The following is a 21,819-nucleotide window of genomic DNA, read 5'->3' as shown; positions in this document are numbered from 1 at the left end:
GCCTTGTATCTTAGCGTGGATGGTTACTTTTTATTTTGCAGTTCTCCAGTTTGGTGTTCCAGAACATGTTTGGCTATTAGGGTCCTAACTTCATTAGTAACCAGGGAGTAATTGGAATGAAAGAATGAAATATGAATAGGATAGGAGCTGAACAAAAATAGAAGTAATAGTAACAATAAAACTGCAGTTTTGTGCATACCTTTGTACATTTAGATTGTGACTGTGTTTGCTATAACACAAAACACATAAAGACTTTTATACTCCTGGTGGGAGTTGCTTTTAAAGTTCCTTCCCTGCTTTTATGTGATTTAAGTAAAGAATCATAGCCCATTGTGACAGGCACCAACACTAACCAACAATGTTACTGCATTCTGTAAACACACAACTTAGCAAATAGCAAAAGGTTTGGAGCATCCCGTTCTTTTCCAAAGCATCTTATTGGCATTGTGCCATTTCTATTTAAACTGAAAGGCTGTTTCTAATTACGGCATTGATTTATTATCCTTTATGGGCAAACAAGCTCCCTTATTCTCCATACAGCAATCAAAAAGGATAATGAATACATATTTACAATAATTATGAACTGATAAGTAAAATAAATATTCACCTGATGTGTGCCAACCTTCAAACGGGTGGATTTTTTTGTCATGAAAAAAAAAATCAGAGACAAAACTTGTGAGACTTAAAAATACATAAATACATTCGCTCGAGACTATTCTTATCGATATTCCTGGTGACTTCTATACAACCTTGACAGCTTTTACTTGCTGTCAATAAATACCCAGTATTCTGGGTTTTAGACAATACTCGTGCGACTATTTGAGTTTGCATTGTTTTGAGCAAAGTGCAAAAAGCATAAAAACAAAATTTGAAAAGGGTAAACCTGCCTACAGAATGCAATTAAATGAACATTTATAAAAGCCACGTTGGCAAATACAAGGCTGAATGAGTTACCATATATACTCGAGTATAAGCCGATCCGAATAGAAGCCGAGGTACCTAATTTTACCTAAGAAAACTGGAAAAACTTATTGACTCGAGTATAAGCCTAGGGTGGGAAATGCAGCCGCTACTGCTAAGTTTTAATAATCAAAATAAATACCAATAAAGTTACATTAATTGAGGCATCAGTGGGGTATATGTTTTTAAATATTTATTTCAAAGAAAAACAGTAAACTAGCTCTGTGGAGAAGAGGGTCAACAAAACAACAGGCACTGAAGGGTCTGGTTGTGGGGGGCCTAATTTGCACACAAAGGAGAGAGGGTGCTAGTCTAGAGGGACCCATAGCACCCGACTCGAGTATAAGCCGAGGGTGACTTTTCCAGCACATTTTGGGTGCTGAAAAACTAGGCTTATACTCGAGTATATACAGTATATGGAAATGTAATCCAAGTGCACAATAAACAGACATATGAGTTGTATGTGTAGGAGTTTGCAAAAGATCACATTAAACATTGCAAATGGAATACCACTCACAGTCTCTCTCACATGTCAAGTTTCCCCATCCCTTTCTGTCTGTACTGCTCCCCTGTTGGTGCATGAACCATTGTGGTTTCTTCTAGGATAGAAAACTACATAGGCCTCATAATACAGTGCCCACATCAGTGATAAGGTGTTTGGCAATAACATTGTATGTTGCACTTTATAGTTACATCACCATCTGAAAAGTATCTCATACACAAGGAATGGAAGCCCTGCGTTATCTTTTAATGAAAAAGGAGAGCTTGTTAATCAATATGAGATTGTGAATCTACAGTTCGATCCAAGTGGCAATTGGTCTTGGAACATTGTTGGAAATTATGTACCCTGGGCTCTTCCAGACCAAAGATTAATGGTAACACCAGAAAAAATAATATGGAAAACCCCAAGGAACAAGGTCAGAAACCACTTCTTCCATCTGCCCCCCAATCTGAATCTGTCACCAGTCAGATATACAGAAAAAAAACTTTCTGTTTATCAAATGGCGCATGGTATAATCCAGGATTAGCTTTGTACTATGAGTATTAAGTCATGTACTTTCCTTCTCAATAAATAAACTTCCAACTCTTTCTTAAAATCATATATATGAATATTTCTTTGAAGATTCTCATTCATCCAGGTCATGATATACAGTAACTAGTAGAATTAAGTCTAAAACAACTGGACTGATTTACTAAGACACGAATTCCAACCGAATTGAAAAATTCTGATTGGAAAACGAATATTTTGCGACTTTTTCGTATTTTTTGCGATTTTTTTCGGCGCCTTTAAGACGTTTCGGAAATTATCGCGACTTTTTCGTTACCAATACGATTTGCGCGAAAAAACGCAAGTTTTTCGTAGCCATTATGACTTGCGCAAAAAAACGCAAGTTTTTCGTAGCCATTACGATTCGCTCGTATCTTGTCGCGACTTTTTCATATTGAGTGCTCGTAACCGGCGGCCGAAACTTTCAGACTTAGCATGATTTTGGAAGCCTCCCATAGGACTCAATGGCACCATGCAGCTCAAACCTGGCCCAAGAAAAGTCACCATACTGAAGCTTGAATGAATCCGAATGTTTCGTACTCGGCGCGAAAGCTGCGAACTTTTCACGCAAGTTTTAACGCTACGAAAAAATCGCAACATTTTGCACAACTTTCGGAATGGCTACGAAAAAGGCGAGACTTTTCGCACAAGTTTTAACGCTATGAAAAAATCTCCAGATTTTGCGCAACATTCGGAATGGCAACGAAAAATTCGCGACAATTTTCCGAAAAAATCGCAAAATACCGATCATTACGAAAAAAACGCAATAGAACGCATTCGGCCCGTTCGTGGGTTAGTAAATGTGCCCCTTAATGTACATGTGTATTTGAGAATAAATATATATATAAATATATCCATGGGCACAATCTTTTCTCTGTATTTATAAGTAGGACAAGTAGCCATTAACAGCACCCAAACCCAACTAGAAGCAGGACAGCTAAGTGTAGCCTGGCTACCTCAGGTGAATTTTATATTGCCATGCCGCAATAAAGTCTGTCATTCTAGCTGAGAATTAATGTGTGTAGGTAAAAGTGAAGATGGGCACACAAGTGTAATGTAATTACATAAAAATGAGCATCAGGAACCTTGAAATGCATTAATACCTATAAATGTTAAGGATTTGTCCTCATTAGATGTACCAGAGGTATAAGTAGATGAATGCAGGGCGAGGTACAAAATGTGCACCTAGGGTCCCCCACCGGCCTGCCCCTACTACTCAGAACAGCAGCTGCATGCACACACCTACCTGCAACCCCCCATCACCGCATGTTCCTGTATTTACACCCCCTACCCCCCCAGTAGTTACACCAGTGCAAATTATTGGTGGAACCCTCTCTATAAAATGCATAAATCTTTGGATTCCTCTCCAATCTATTTGGCCTCAATACTGTCTTAAATATTTGCAGTTTGTATTTTTCATTAGGTCCCAAGAGCTCAGTGCTCTAGCAGCTGTCCCCCCGGCTTTTGGAAGGCAATAATGGCTGGAATATTGACTTGCTGCTATGAATGTGTCCAGTGCCCTGAGGGAGAGATCTCCAATAGAACTGGTAAACAATATATATGTACAATACAACCAATGGTTTCCCAAACATGTAACAGCACTGGAACAGCATGGAACCAAGAGTAGTAACCACTATGATTGCACTAAGTATTGTGTACTTTTGTCCCTAGGCTTCTTACTATCTGAGTTGAGGTAATGAGTTGGGTATGGTGGGCGTCTAAATTGGTGGTCAAAGCTGATTGAATTTTTAAGGTTGTAGTTTTGAATTGTATCCTCCTTGATACTTTATCTTACTGCTGTTTTCCCTCCATGGTCCTTCAGGGTTTGCAGATTTTAGAATAACCTCGCTTTCTACACAAGTGATAGGCAAGGTAAATTTGAGACCGCATCCCTTGGTTCCTGCCTTTCTTTGCTTTGTGGCAACCCAGGGCCTAGTTAGCCAAAAAGTGAGATGGTTTACATTTGGGATATCTCCACACCTTAAATCTATTTTCTTTCTGCAAACGTAATTATGGTTTTCTGTTAAGATATGCAATAATATATGTGCTCTCATACAGATCTCCCACTGATCTGGTGTCATGTGACACAATGTCTGTTTGTTAATGCAGAAGTGTTAATAAAGTTGAGACTTCCTGAAGGAAGAGAAGCATGGTGTCTGTGTGCAGTTTCTCCTCTGTCTAAAAGAAAGCTGAATGCTCAGATATCACATATCCGTTATCCTTAATCAGAATTTGGAGATCAATGAATTAATGTATATAGTGTGATTTATTTATAAACAGCATTTTTTTAATTGATCCATTCAGCATTGAAGCACAAGCACTTTATATTAGCAATTTAGTAATTTTTTATGCAGATAAATTGTGGTTGTTGAAATTCTGCATTTATTTAGGCACCTGCACTTTTATAATTATTAGGCCCTTTCCTAGATTGGTTAATGAATTATATATATATATATATATATATATATATATATATATATATATATATATATATATATATATATATATATATAGTTGCAATCAAAGCTCTCAAGGGTAACTTTTAATATTGTACATCTGATAGGAAGGGGGTGGTTTTTCTCTTTTTTAACTTCTTACAATCTGCCATCTGTTCCTCAAAAACATATAAGGAATAGTGACGGGAGAAACTTTTCACCTGGCAATTTTTAGAGAAGAATTTTTGGGTGCTAGTGCACTCTCTGCACTAGCAATGCACCCCCCATTCCCCTTCAACACTGTAAAGATACAAATGGGGGGACCCCATAGGCAGCATTAGGGCTAGATACACCCCTGCTCACAGACACCACAAAACAGAGACCTGCACAGCCCCCCTATTCCTGTTTCTGACCCAACCATATCCATTTAAATAGACCCATTTTTTTGATTGATATTGTATTCTTAAATCTATTTTCCTTTTTTGTTACCTTTACAGACAGTGAAATCTGCATCCCATGCCCCAAAATGGAATGGTCCAACAAGAAAAGGATCCAATGTATTGCAAAAATGGAAGATTTTCTTGTATACACCAATGTATTTTCTGTATTTTTTTCAGCTTCCTCTGTTCTATTTTTTCTTACAACTCTACTGATACTGGAAGTTTTTATTGCACACAGGGACACCCCCATAGTGAGAGCCAACAACCGGAGCCTGAGCTTCCTCCTCCTTGTCTCCATCAAGCTGAGCTTCCTCAGTGTGTTTCTGTTCCTCGGTCGCCCTGTGGATATAACCTGCATGCTGCGAATCATCACTTTTGGAATCACCTTCTCCATAGCTGTCTCTTCTCTCCTGGCCAAGACTATCATGGTTTGTGTTGCTTTCAAAGCCACCAAGCCAGGGAGCTCATGGAGAAAATGGCTGGGAGTCAAACTGTCCAATTCTGTAGTCTTGTTCTGCTCATCCATTCAAATAATCATCTGCATGACTTGGTTGGCCATTTCTCCTCCCTTTCAGGAACTGGACATTCACACTTCCCCTGGAACCATCATCATTCAGTGCAATGAGGGCTCAGCTATTGGCTTTTACTCAGTTATTGGGTATATGGGGCTTCTGGCAGCTGTTAGTTTTGTTTTAGCATTTTTAGCTCGGAGCTTACCGGACAGTTTTAATGAGGCCAAGTACATCACTTTCAGCATGCTGCTCTTCTGCAGTGTTTGGATCACAATGATCCCGGCCTATCTGAGCACCAAAGGCAAAAACACTGTGTGTGTGGAGATATTTGCCATACTCACCTCAAGCGCGGGGCTTTTAGCCTGTATATTTCTGCCCAAATGTTATGTAATTTTATTTAGAACTGAAATGAACACAAAATCTCTTCTTGGAAACAGGCAGTATCAGTACTGATTAGTACAGAAATATTTTTTTAATTTGTGTAGTTTTTTGGGGTTTTTTTGAGTAAACAATAAATCAAATATTGATTTACAATGTCAATACATTTACATAGTGCAGGTCTCAATGAACATACTGGGAGAGCATGGAAAAATACCTACATAAGCTGAAGAGGAAAGAGTAAAAGTAGGTTGAAGGGGTCAAAAAAGGGTCCAAGCATCTTGCTGTAATCTGGCATACAACATTGTGATGAGGCCTTTAGTATGTATGTTAAAAAGGAGCGCGTGGAGAAATTAAGGACATGGCATTTATAAGATCTCGAGTAAGCCTGTGGCAATTCAACCATTGAAGATGGAATTGTTTTTTTAGTTGGGCAGACGAGACAGGTTTCCCTTCTTGCCATACATCCGCCAGGACAGTAATCCCATACCTCTAACAATTAAGTATAAACCCGAGCTTATCAAGGTTACATCTTCCCTAAAATCCAGTTTAAAGGATTTAAATCTAAATCGTTGTGCCCAAAGGGAGTGCAGAATCTTGTGGTAAGACTTTTCACCCAGGTGGCCAAGTGTCTCAGTTGAGCTGCTAAATAATATATAAGTAAATACATATCTCGGAGAGCCAGACCCACTTTAGATGTAGGGCCCATTAGTTTTTCTAATGTCAATCTAGGTCTAGACTGAGCAATACTAATTGGTGAAAGATAACATTCAATTTTTAGAAATACATTTTTGGAACCCAAATTTGGTCCAACAAGTTCAACCCTTCCATGTGAACCCAGCACACACAAACCCATACTGACCCATCTATACACTCACATACAGACCTATCTATCCACTCATATACAGACCCACACTGACCTATCTATCCACTCACATACAGACCCACACTGACCTATCTATCCACTCACATACAGATCCACACTGACCTATCTATACACTCACATACAGACCCATACTGACCTATCTATCCACTCACATACAGACCCACACTGACCTATCTATCCACTCACATACAGACCCACACTGACCTATCTATCCACTCACATACAGACCCATACTGACCTATCTATCCACTCACATATAGACCCATACTGACCTATCTATACAATCACATACAGACCTATCTATCCACTCACATACAGACCCACACTGACCTATCTATCCACTCATATACAGACCCACACTGACCTATCTATCCACTCACATATAGACCCATACTGACCTATCTATACAATCACATACAGACCTATCTATCCACTCACATACAGACCCACACTGACCTATCTATCCACTCATATACAGACCCACACTGACCTATCTATCCACTCACATACAGACCCACACTGACCTATCCACTCACATACAGACCCATACTGACCTATCTATCCACTCATATACAGACCCACACTGACCTATCTATCCACTCACATACAGACCCACACTGACCTATCTATCCACTCACATACAGACCCACACTGACCTATCTATCCACTCACATATAGACCCATACTGACCTATCTATCCACTCACATACAGACCCACACTGACCTATCTATCCACTCACATACAGACCCACACTGACCTATCTATCCACTCACATATAGACCCATACTGACCTATCTATCCACTCACATACAGACCCACACTGACCTATCTATCCACTCACATACAGACCCACACTGACCTATCTATACACTCACATACAGACCCACACTGACCTATCTATCCACTCACATACAGACCCATACTGACCTATCCACTCACATACAGACCCATACTGACCTATCCACTCACATACAGACCCACACTGACCTATCCACTCACATACAGACCCATACTGACCTATCTATCCACTCACATACAGACCCACACTGACCTATCTATCCACTCACATACAGACCCACACTGACCTATCTATCCACTCACATACAGACCCACACTGACCTATCTATCCACTCACATACAGACCCACACTGACCTATCTATCCACTCACATACAGACCCACACTGACCTATCTATCCACTCACATACAGACCCACACTGACCTATCTATCCACTCACATACAGACCCACACTGACCTATCTATCCACTCACATACAGACCCACACTGACCTATCTATCCACTCACATACAGACCCACACTGACCTATCCACTCACATACAGACCCACACTGACCTATCCACTCACATACAGACCCACACTGACCTATCTATCCACTCACATACAGACCCATACTGACCTATCTATCCACTCACATACAGACCCACACTGACCTATCTATCCACTCACATACAGACCCACACTGACCTATCTATACACTCACATACAGACCCATACTGACCCATCTATATACTCACATACAGACCCATACTGACCTATCTATACACTCACATACAGACCCATACTGACCTATCTATCCACTCACATACAGACCCATACTGACCTATCTATACACTCACATACAGACCCATACTGACCTATCTATCCACTCACATACAGACCCACACTGACCTATCTATACACTCACATACAGACCCATACTGACCTATCTATCCACTCACATACAGACCCACACTGACCTATCTATCCACTCACATACAGACCCACACTGACCTATCTATACACTCACATACAGACCCATACTGACCTATCTATCCACTCACATACAGACCCATACTGACCTATCTATCCACTCACATACAGACCCATACTGACCTATCTATACACTCACATACAGACCCATACTGACCTATCTATCCACTCACATACAGACCCACACTGACCTATCTATACACTCACATACAGACCCATACTGACCTATCTATCCACTCACATACAGACCCACACTGACCTATCTATCCACTCACATACAGACCCACACTGACCCATCTATATACTCACATACAGACCCATACTGACCTATCTATCCACTCACATACAGACCCACACTGACCTATCTATACACTCACATACAGACCCATACTGACCTATCCACTCACATACAGACCCACACTGACCTATCCACTCACATACAGACCCACACTGACCTATCCACTCACATACAGACCCATACTGACCTATCCACTCACATACAGACCCACACTGACCTATCTATCCACTCACATACAGACCCACACTGACCTATCCACTCACATACAGACCCACACTGACCTATCTATCCACTCACATACAGACCCACACTGACCTATCTATACACTCACATACAGACCCATACTGACCTATCCACTCACATACAGACCCACACTGACCTATCCACTCACATACAGACCCATACTGACCTATCCACTCACATACAGACCCATACTGACCTATCCACTCACATACAGACCCACACTGACCTATCTATCCACTCACATACAGACCCACACTGACCTATCCACTCACATACAGACCCACACTGACCTATCCACTCACATACAGACCCACACTGACCTATCCACTCACATACAGACCCACACTGACCTATCCACTCACATACAGACCCACACTGACCTATCTATCCACTCACATACAGACCCACACTGACCCATCTATATACTCACATACAGACCCATACTGACCTATCTATACACTCACATACAGACCCATACTGACCTATCTATCCACTCACATACAGACCCACACTGACCTATCTATCCACTCACATACAGACCCACACTGACCTATCTATCCACTCACATACAGACCCACACTGACCTATCTATCCACTCACATACAGACCCACACTGACCTATCTATCCACTCACATACAGACCCATACTGACCTATCCACTCACATACAGACCCACACTGACCTATCTATCCACTCACATACAGACCCACACTGACCTATCCACTCACATACAGACCCATACTGACCTATCCACTCACATACAGACCCACACTGACCTATCTATCCACTCACATACAGACCCACACTGACCTATCTATACGGATACTTTTTGACTTTATCTTGACTATATTTTTGGCTGATGATCAGGACCAGTAACCTGAGTATGTGGCAAACAGTCTGGTCCTATAACAACATAATATCTGCTTTAGGCCCAGGTTCTAATATAGTTAAAAAGAAAAAAGATAATACATAAAATCCACAAAGTTTGTACAGGTTTCTGAGGGATTTGCAATAAACTTCCAATAATTTTCTGTGTATCTTTAGAGCAACAATATTATCAGATCCCCCAGGTGCCGGTGCCTATATTCAAGGTACTTTCAAATCCTTTGTTTCTGTTCCTATAAAATGAGGGTTGGATGAGCCGGGCCCCTTACTCTGTTCTACACATGCACTGATGTTCTACCTTGTTCTGGGTACATTGAGTTTTCTGGAGAATCATGGCTGTATTCAATTCCCTAAAAGAACTGATCTATCTGATAATGCTGTGTGCTGGACCCTGCAGATCTGGGCTACTGACTGCCAATCCTGCCTGTCATCTTGAGATCATTAAAACACATGAGGAATATGAATATATTAAGGAAGGAGATATCATGATTGGAGGAATGATGACTGCTGGTCAGGCCAGTACACCAGACCACATAAAAAGAATATTTTACTGTGATGAGTAAGTTTCCCTTCATACTAAGAGCTAATAAAGGGATAACTCACAGGGTGTCAGTTGTTTGTATCTGTGCCGGGCAAATATTTGCATTGTTAAAATGAGGTCTATCTACTGGCATATAGTCTGCTGGCTCTGTCACTCTTGGCCCCCTCTGGTACTACCAAATATAAAAGATAAAGATTCATTTTTATCCAAAACACATTTTCCCTACACAGTCAGAGGCAGAAGGAAAACATAAATGCCTTGGGCCCAACATTTCAGCAGAGGCTGTAGTTGGAGGCAAACCTTTTGGTTAAACATAAACCTAATAGTTACTGTGATTTACTGCCCAATTTCTATTTGACATATATTACAAATATCAGCTTTGATTAGTGCTATGTAACTGGTTATATTCCAGCCCTGATTTATTTTAACCAGCTGTGCCTGACCCCAGCTGTGGTACTGAATTAGATATTACCTTTATATTATCTATTATAGCCCCCTGACTGTCCTTATCTTTAGGGCATTTGATAGGGGTGACATTTACATTTGCTCCATATACCAGTGCCCCTTATTAGAACCCTTTGGCAGGAATTTCCAGCCTCTTTTTGTTACATAAAAATGGCAAAAAAAAGTCTCTTTAACCCTTCCATATAATAATTTGCATATGTGGATGTATTCCTATTTATCAAAAGGGGAAATAATACCCACAGGAAGTTCAAATTGATTATTATTATTATTTTATTATATTATCAGTATTATTATTTATTAATGGTTTTGAAAATCACAATACCAATACATATATATTCCACAGACCATTATTATACATCCACATAGTAACTTCAATTTATACCATTAGTAAGGTACAAGTCTAAACACTCCTATCAATCATAGCTAATAAAAATGGAGATGATAAGCAACACAAAAAGCAGCAGAGCATTCCGCCAGTCACAGTCAATTTAGTAAGGGGATGTAAACCCAACGCATACACTGTCCCTCTGTGCCCCCTAGTTCTCTATAGAAGTTGCCAAAAACGTAATTATAAATGCGATAAAATTCACCAATGGGAATTCTACTGACCAAAAACTTCATTATCAATGCAAAAGAATTGACCAGTGAGAATGCTGATTCCCAGCACTGTGTCAGTCATCTTACTGTTATCTTACATATAGAGATAATTATGTCATTTGTATTAATTATAATTGATTGGGGGGATTTTGACTTGTACTTTACTAATAGTGTGATTCCTGTGAAATGAAGAAGCAACACAGACAAGGATCAGGAGTTTAACCAAAAGCAGATGGAAGAGTCTTAATTCCCTGTTATTAGAGTAAAGCGCATTCCAAATGTACCAACAGCCTCTGCAGCCAACAGGGAAACAATAGGCAACTTTTTTCTTCCCTACTGTGGCCCCGGCTTGTTATATGGGAGGGTGCAAGGGATTTTTTGGTAAACACAATGGAATCGTTCAAATGTGGAATCATTTGTGAATTCAAATTTACATATAAATATTCCAGAGAAAAAATAGTCTGATTTAACACTGAGCAGCCACAGGCAGGCTATATTAAACCAACCACAAGGTACCCTGATTAGTGATGAGCGAATCTGTTCCGCTTGGCTTCAAGAAATCCGCGAAACGGCGAAAATGTCGCGCAGCAAAAAAAATTGTTGCGCGACTATTCTTTTGTCGCCCGCGGCTATTATTTCATCACGCGGCTATTCTTTTGACGCCCGCGGCTATTATTTCATCACGCGGCTATTCTTTTGACGCCCGCGGCTATTATTTCATCACACGGCTATTCTTTTGACGCCCGCGGCTATTATTTCATCACGCGGCTATTCTTTTGACGCCCGCGGCTATTATTTTGTCGCACGGCTATTCTTTTGTCGCCCACGGCTATTATTTTGTCGCACGGCTATTCTTTTGTCTCTCGTGGCTATTATTTTGTCGCGCAGCTATTCTTTTGACGCACGCGGCTATTATTTCATCACGCAGCTATTATTTTGTCGCACGGCTATTCTTTTGTCTCCCGTGGCTATTATTTTGTTGCGCGGCTATTCTTTTGACGCCCGCGGCTATTCTTTTGACGCCCGCGGCTATTATTTTGTTGCGCGGCTATTCTTTTGACGCCCACTGCTATTATTTAGTTGCGCGGCTATTCTTTTGACGCCCGGGGCTATTATTTCGCCGCACGGCTATTATTTAGTCGCGCGGCTATTCTTTTGACGCCCGCGGCTATTATTTCGTTGCGCAGCTATTCTTTTGATGCCCACGACTATTCTTTTTTGACGCCGGCGACAATTTTGGACGTGCGGCAAATTTTTTTGTGGTGAATTTTTTCATCCGTTTCGCGAAACAATCCGCCAATGCCAAAACGCGGAAATTCGCCGTGAATCCATGCCTGGCAAAACATTTCGTCCATCACTAACCCTGATGACATTTTGGAACGTGTGAATGACCAAGTGAAAAAACATGAACAGATCAGAATTATTAAAAGTTAAAAAGAAGAGTGACAGGATAAATATCAGAATATAAAACCATTTGTTCCCTAATAAAATTCAAAACACTTAAGTTGCAAAGATTTTAAAGAAAGACTGAACAATCTGAGATGGAGGAAAAGGTGATGTACCGTGTTAGCCAGTCAGAATGTAACAGGGTAACCCGTTTGAAATAAAAAATAACAAAAGTGGTATAAAGGTGAAATAAAAAATAACAAAAGTGGTATAAAGGTGATACCTTATTGGCTAACTAAGATAACCATAGCAAGCTTTCAGAGCATCCTAATTCCTTTTTCAAGCTGATTACCTAAAATGTTCTGAAAGCTTGCTATGATTATCTTAGTTAGCCAATAAGGTATCACCTTTATACCACTTTTGTTATTTTTTATTTCACCTTTATACCACTTTTGTTATTTTTTATTTCAAAAAACCATGGAAAATCTTACAATCAGATCTAGTGCTAAAACAAATCGAGGGGAAGCAATCTTGTAGTTCTACAAATAGGGGCTAATTCATCAAAGTACGAATCCTGAAATGGGTAAAATTTGGATTAGATATGATAATTTCTGATAATACCAAAAATCACAAAAATGCTTACGAAAAAATAGTATTAGTCCCGGCAGGAAAACCTTTCTGACTTTCATCCTTCAGTGCATGATTTTGGAAGCCTCCCATAGGGCTCAATGGCACTCTGCAGCTCCAACCCGGCCCAAGGAAAGTCTCCCATAGGGCTCAATGGCACTCTGCAGCTCCAACCCGGCCCAAGGAAAGTCTCCCATAGGGCTCAATGGCACTCTGCAGCTCCAACCCGGCCCAAGGAAAGTCTCCCATAGGGCTCAATGGCACTCTGCAGCTCCAACCCGGCCCAAGGAAAGTCTCCCATAGGGCTCAATGGCACTCTGCAGCTCCAACCCAGCCCAAGGAAAGTCTCCCATAGGGCTCAATGGCACTCTGCAGCTCCAACCTGGCCCAAGGAAAGCCTCTCATTGGGCTCAATGGCACTCTGCAGCTCCAACCCGGCCCAAGGAAAGCCTCCCATTGGGCTCAATGGCACTCTGCAGCTCCAACCTGGCCCAAGGATAGTCTCCCATAGGGCTCAATGGCACTCTGCAGCTCCAACCCGGCCCAAGGAAAGTCTCCCATAGGGCTCAATGGCACTCTGCAGCTCCAACCTGGCCCAAGGAAAGCCTCCCATTGGGCTCAATGGCACTCTGCAGCTCCAACCCGGCCCAAGGAAAGCCTCCCATTGGGCTCAATGGCACTCTGCAGCTCCAACCCGGCCCAAGGAAAGCCTCCCATTGGGCTCAATGGCACTCTGCAGTCCAACCCGGCCCAAGGAAAGTCTCCCATAGGGCTCAATGGCACTCTGCAGCTCCAACCTGACCCAAGGAAAGTCTCCCATAGGGCTCAATGGCACTCTGCAGCTCCAACCCGGCCCAAGGAAAGTCACCCATAGGGCTTAATGGCACTCTGCAGCTCCAACCCGGCCCAAGGAAAGTCTCCCATAGGGCTCAATGGCACTCTGCAGCTCCAACCCGGCCCAAGAAAAGTCTCCCATAGGGCTCAATGGCACTCTGCAGCTCACACCTGACCCAAGGAAAGTCTCCCATAGGGCTCAATGGAACTCTGCAGCTCCAACCTGGCCCAAGGAAAGTCTCCCATTGGGCTCAATGGCACTCTGCAGCTCCAACCCGGCCCAAGGAAAGTCTCCCGTAGGGCTCAATGGCACACTGCAGCTCCAACCTGGCCCAAGGAAAGTCTCCTATAGGGCTCAATGGCACTCTGCAGCTCCAACCCGGCCCAAGGAAAGTCTCCCATAGGGCTCAATGGCACTCTGCAGCTCCAACCCGGCCCAAGGAAAGTCTCCCATAAGGCTCAATGGCACTCTGAAGCTCCAACCCGGCCCAAGGAAAGTCTCTCATTGGGCTCAATGGCACTCTGCAGCTCCAACCCGGCCCAAGGAAAGCCTCCCATTGGGCTCAATGGCACTCTGCAGCTCCAACCTGGCCCAAGGATAGTCTCCCATAGGGCTCAATGGCACTCTGCAGCTCCAACCCGGCCCAAGCAAAGTCTCCCATAGGGCTCAATGGCACTCTGCAGCTCCAACCTGGCCCAAGGAAAGCCTCCCATTGGGCTCAATGGCACTCTGCAGCTCCAACCCGGCCCAAGGAAAGCCTCCCATTGGGCTCAATGGCACTCTGCAGCTCCAACCTGGCCCAAGGAAAGCCTCCCATAGGGCTCAATGGCACTCTGCAGTCCAACCCGGCCCAAGGAAAGTCTCCCATAGGGCTCAATGGCACTCTGCAGCTCCAACCTGACCCAAGGAAAGTCTCCCATAGGGCTCAATGGCACTCTGCATCTCCAACCCGGCCCAAGGAAAGTCACCCATAGGGCTTAATGGAACTCTGCAGCTCCAACCCGGCCCAAGGAAAGTCTCCCATAGGGCTCAATGGCACTCTGCAGCTCAAACCCGGCCCAAGAAAAGTCTCCCATAGGGCTCAATGGCACTCTGCAGCTCACACCTGACCCAAGGAAAGTCTCCCATAGGGCTCAATGGAACTATGCAGCTCCAACCTGGCCCAAGCAAAGTCTTCCATTGGGCTCAATGGCACTCTGCAGCTCCAACCCGGCCCAAGGAAAGTCTCCCGTAGGGCTCAATGGCACTCTGCAGCTCCAACCTGGCCCAAGGAAAGTCTCCTATAGGGCTCAATGGCACTCTGCAGCTCCAACCCGGCCCAAGGAAAGTCTCCCATAGGGCTCAATGGAACTCTGCAGCTCCAACCCGGCCCAAGGAAAGTCTCCCATAAGGCTCAATGGCACTCTGAAGCTCCAACCCGGCCCAAGGAAAGTCTCCCATAGGGCTCAATGGCACTCTGCAGCTCCAACCCGGCCCAAGGAAAGTCTCCCGTAGGGCTCAATGGCACTCTGCAGCTCCAACCTGGCCCAAGGAAAGCCTCTCATTGGGCTCAATGGCACTCTGCAGCTCCAACCCGGCCCAAGGAAAGCCTCCCATTGGGCTCAATGGCACTCTGCAGCTCCAACCCGGCCCAAGGATAGTCTCCCATAGGGCTCAATGGCACTCTGCAGCTCCAACCCGGCCCAAGGAAAGTCTCCCATAGGGCTCAATGGCACTCTGCAGCTCCAACCTGGCCCAAGGAAAGCCTCCCATTGGGCTCAATGGCACTCTGCAGCTCCAACCCGGCCCAAGGAAAACCTCCCATTGGGCTCAATGGCACTCTGCAGCTCCAACCTGGCCCAAGGAAAGCCTCCCATTGGGCTCAATGGCACTCTGCAGTCCAACCCGGCCCAAGGAAAGTCTCCCATAGGGCTCAATGGCACTCTGCAGCTCCAACCTGACCCAAGGAAAGTCTCCCATAGGGCTCAATGGCACTCTGCAGCTCCAACCCGGCCCAAGTAAAGTCACCCATAGGGCTTAATGGCACTCTGCAGCTCCAACCCGGCCCAAGGAAAGTCTCCCATAGGGCTCAATGGCACTCTGCAGCTCCAACCCGGCCCAAGAAAAGTCTCCCATAGGGCTCAATGGCACTCTGCAGCTCACACCTGACCCAAGGAAAGTCTCCCATAGGGCTCAATGGAACTCTGCAGCTCTAACCTGGCCCAAGGAAAGTCTCCCATTGGGCTCATTGGCACTCTGCAGCTCCAACCCGGCCCAAGGAAAGTCTCCCGTAGGGCTCAATGGCACTCTGCAGCTCCAACCTGGCCCAAGGAAAGTCTCCTATAGGGCTCAATGGCACTCTGCAGCTACAACCCGGCCCAAGGAAAGTCTCCCTAGGGCTCAATGGCACTCTGCAGCTCCAACCCTGCCCAAGGAAAGTCTCCCATAGGGCTCAATGGCACTCTGCAGCTCCAACCCGGCCCAAGGAAAGCCTCCAAAAGGGCTCAATGGCACTTTGCAGCTCCAACCCAGCCCAAGGAAAGCCTCCAATAGGGCTCAATGACACTCTGCAGCTCCAACCCGGCCCAAGGAAAGCCTCCAATAGGGCTCAATGGCACTCTGCAGCTCCAACCCGGCCCAAGGAAAGCCTCCCATAGGGCTCAATGGCACTCTGCAGCTCCAACCCGGCCCAAGGAAAGCCTCCCATAGGGCTCAATGGCACTCTGCAGCTCCTACCCGGCCCAAGGAAAGTCTCCCATAGGGCTCAATGGCACTCTGCAGCTCCAACCCGGCCCAAGGAAAGTCTCCCATAGGGCTCAATGGCACTCTGCAGCTCCAACCCGGCCCAAGGAAAGTCTCCCATAGGGCTCAATGGCACTCTGCAGCTCCAACCCGGCCCAAGGAAAGTCTCCCATAGGGCTCAATGGCACTCTGCAGCTCCAACCCGGCCCAAGGAAAGTCTCCCATAGGGCTCAATCTCACTCTGCAGCTCCAACCCGGCCCAAGGAAAGTCTCCCATAGGGCTCAATGGCACTCTGCAGCTCCAACCTGGCCCAAGGAAAGTCTCCCATAGGGCTCAATGGCACTCTGCAGCTCCAACCCGGCCCAAGGAAAGTCTCCCATAGGGCTCAATGGCACTCTGCAGCTCCAACCCGGCCCAAGGAAAGTCTCCCATAGGGCTCAATGGCACTCTGCAGCTCCAACCCGGCCCAAGGAAAGCCTCCCATAGGGCTCAATGGCACTCTGCAGCTCAAACCCGGCCCAAGGAAAGTCACCCATAGGGCTCAATGGCACTCTGCAGCTCCAACCCGGCCCAAGGAAAGTCTCCCATAGGAGAGTTAAATGATTCCCTTTTCTTTGTAATAATAAAACAGTACCTGTACTTGATCCCAACTAAGATATAATTACCCCTTTTCGGGGGCAGAACAGCCCTATTGGGTTTATTTAATGGTTAAATGATTCCCTTTTCTCTGTAATAATAAAACAGTACCTGTACTTGATCCCAACTAAGATATAATTACCCCTTATTGGGGGCAGAACAGCCCTATTGGTTTATTTAATGGTTAAATGATTCCCTTTTCTCTGTAATAATAAAACAGTACCTGTACTTGATCCCAGCTAAGATATAATTACCCCTTATTGGGGCAGAACAGCCCTATTGGTTTATTTAATGGTTAAATGATTCCCTTTTCTCTGTAATAATAAAACAGTACCTGTACTTGATCCCAACTAAGATATAATTACCCCTTAATGGGGGCAGAACAGCCCTATTGGGTTTATTTCATGGTTAAATGATTCCCTTTTCTCTGTAATAATAAAACAGTACCTGTACTCATCCCAACTATGATATAAATAATCTTTACTGGATTTAAAATAATCCTATTGGGTGTAATTAAGGTTTTATTGATTTCTTAGTAGACTTAAGGTATGAAGATTCAAATTACGGAAAGACCCCTTATCCGGAAAAATACCCTTGGTCCCGAGCATTCTGGATAGCAGGTCCTAACTTGTATTTACATTCATAGAAATGTACTGGACTTTATGATGTCATGCTGTCCTATATATTAATTTAGAAAAATTTAGATATTTAGGGGCCCATTTACTAAACAATTTTGAGATAATTTATTTATTTCTTATTTTTCTAACTTTTTTTCTTAACTTATAGAACATTTCGGAATGTACGCAAAAAGTTTGTTAAACTTCCACAAAAAAAACTATTTTGCGCAAAAACTACAAGCATTTCGGATTCTTTAAAGCTTTGGTTACACTTTCCTAGGGACTATCTTATTGCCTGGTTTGATCTGTCTAGAACTGTTGAGTCCTATGGAAGGCTTCCAAAGCCAGAACCAGAAAGGTTTTCGTGGCTTAATGAACTTTTTAGCATGAAAATATTGTGACTTTCTGAACGCAATTCATGCGAAATTTTAGAACTTCAGAAATGATTGTGGTTATAATATTATACAGTAATATACAGTATTGTGTTTTAAGCCCAGAAAAAATCCCATGTGTAAGAGCCCTAAAAGGGATAGTACAGGTATAGGACCTATTATCCAGAATAAGGGACCAAGGGTATGCCAGATAAGGGGTCTTTCTGTAATATGGATTTCCATACCTTAAGTCTACTAAAAAAAATCAATAAAACATTAATTAAACCTAATAGGATTGTTTTGCATCAAATTAGGATTATTTATATCTTAGTTGGGATCAAGTACAGGTACTGTTTTATTATTACAGAGAAAAGGGAATCATTTAACCATTAAATAAACCCAATAGGGCTGTTCTGCCCCCAATAAGGGGTAATTATATCTTAGTTGGGATCAAGTACAGGTACTGTTTTATTATTACAGAGAAAAGGGAATCATTTAACCATTAAATAAACCCAATAGGGCTGTTCTGCCCCAATAAGGGGTAATTATATCTTAGTTGGGATCAAGTACAGGTACTGTTTTATTATTACAGAGAAAAAGGAATAATTTAACCATTAAATAAACCCAATAGGGCTGTTCTGCCCCCAATAAGGGGTAATTATATCTTAGTTGGGATCAAGTACAGGTACTGTTTTATTATTACAGAGAAAAGGGAATCATTTAACCATTAAATAAACCCAATAGGGCTGTTCTGCCCCAATAAGGGGTAATTATATCTTAGTTGGGATCAAGTACAGGTACTGTTTTATTATTACAGAGAAAAAGGAATAATTTAACCATTAAATAAACCCAATAGGGCTGTTCTGCCCCCAATAAGGGGTAATTATATCTTAGTTGGGATCAAGTACAGGTACTGTTTTATTATTACAGAGAAAAGGGAATCATTTAACCATTAAATAAACCCAATAGGGCTGTTCTGCCCCAATAAGGGGTAATTATATCTTAGTTGGGATCAAGTACAGGTACTGTTTTATTATTACAGAGAAAAGGGAATCATTTAACCATTAAATAAACCCAATAGGGCTGTTCTGCCCCCAATAAGGGGTAATTATATCTTAGTTGGGATCAAGTACAGGTACTGTTTTATTATTACAGAGAAAAAGGAATAATTTAACCATTAAATAAACCCAATAGGGCTGTTCTGCCCCCAATAAGGGGTAATTATATCTTAGTTGGGATCAAGTACAGGTACTGTTTTATTATTACAGAGAAAAGGGAATCATTTAACCATTAAATAAACCCAATAGGACTGTTCTGCCCCCAATAAGGGGTAATTATATCTTAGTTGGGATCAAGTACAGGTACTGTTTTATTATTACAGAGAAAAGGGAATCATTTAACCATTAAATAAACCCAATAGGGCTGTTCTGCCCCCAATAAGGGGTAATTATATCTTAGTTGGGATCAAGTACAGGTACTGTTTTATTATTACAGAGAAAAGGGAATCATTTAACCATGAAATAAACCCAATAGGGCTGTTTTGCCCCAATAAGGGGTAATTATATCTTAGTTGGGATCAAGTACAGGTACTGTTTTATTATTACAGAGAAAAGGGAATCATTTAACCATGAAATAAACCCAATAGGGCTATTCTGCCCCCAATAAGGGGTAATTATATCTTAGTTGGGATCAAGTACAGGTACTGTTTTATTATTACAGAGAAAAGGGAATCATTTAACCATGAAATAAACCCAATAGGGCTGTTTTGCCCCAATAAGGGGTAATTATATCTTAGTTGGGATCAAGTACAGGTACTGTTTTATTATTACAGAGAAAAGGGAATCATTTAACCATGAAATAAACCCAATAGGGCTATTCTGCCCCCAATAAGGGGTAATTATATCTTAGTTGGGATCAAGTACAGGTACTATTTTATTATTACAGAGAAAAATGAAATCCATTTTAAAATTCTGAATTATTTGATTGAAATGGAGTCTATGGGAGATTGGCTTTCTGTAATTCTGAGCTTTCTGGATAATGGGTTTCCGGATAAGGGATCGTAATTGTGCTTTAGATATGAGCAGCTTGAGCAGATTCCTGTTATTTCTTTTACCAGGCCAAGTCCCCAGCAATACAGTTATCTCGTGGAATTTTTATTTCTTGTCAAGGAAATAAATGAGGACCCAGCCCGGTTACCCAACAAAACCCTGGGATACCATATCCATGATTCCTGTGGAAGCCCACAAAGGGCACTAATGAGCCTGTTTAAGATATTATCTGGTACCAGGGAACCAGTCCCTAATTACTCCTGTGTGCAAAAGAGAAATATTGTTGGCTTTATAGGGGATTTATACTCTGAACCAACTGTATCTATGGCACTTTTTCTGGGAGTGCTTGGATATCCCCAGGTGAGAAACATCATTCATTTGCTAAAACTCCTTCACAGATCAGTTAATCACAGAACATGCAAAGCATCATGGGAATAAGTACATAGTTACATAGTTACATAGTTACATAGGGTTGAAAAGAGACCATTGTCCATCAAGTTCAACCCATCCGAGTAAACCCAGCACACAACCTATACTTACCAATCTATATACTCACATACATAAACTATATATACAACCACTAATACTAACTGTAGATATTAGTATCACAATAGCCTTGGATATTCTGCTTGTTCAAAAACTCATCCAGGCCCCTCTTAAAGGCATTAACAGAATCTGCCATTACCCCATCACTAGGAAGGGCATTCCCCAACCTCACTGCCCTCACCATGAAAAACCACCTACGCTGCTTCAAATGGAAGCTCTGTTCCTCTAATCTAAAGGGGGGACCTCTGGTGCGTTGATTGTTTTTATGGGAAAAAAGAACATCCCCCAACTGCCTATAATCCCCTCTAATGTACTTGTACAGAGTAATCATGTCCCCTCGCAAGCGCCTCTTTTCCAGAGAAAACAACCCCAACCTCGACAGTCTCACCTCATAGTTTAACCCTTCCATCCCCTTTACCAGTTTAGTTGCAGTCTCTGCACTCTCTCCAGCTCATTAATATCCTTCTTAAGGACTGGAGCCCAAAACTGCACTGCATACTCAAGGTGAGGCCTTACCAGGGACCTATAAAGGGGCAAAATTATGTTCTCATCCCTTGAGTCAATGCCCTTTT

The sequence above is a fragment of the Xenopus tropicalis genome, chromosome 1 (genome assembly GCF_000004195.4).
Source record: "Xenopus tropicalis strain Nigerian chromosome 1, UCB_Xtro_10.0, whole genome shotgun sequence".
NCBI lineage: Eukaryota > Metazoa > Chordata > Amphibia > Anura > Pipidae > Xenopus > Xenopus tropicalis.
Note: the sequence above shows the minus strand (reverse complement) of the source record.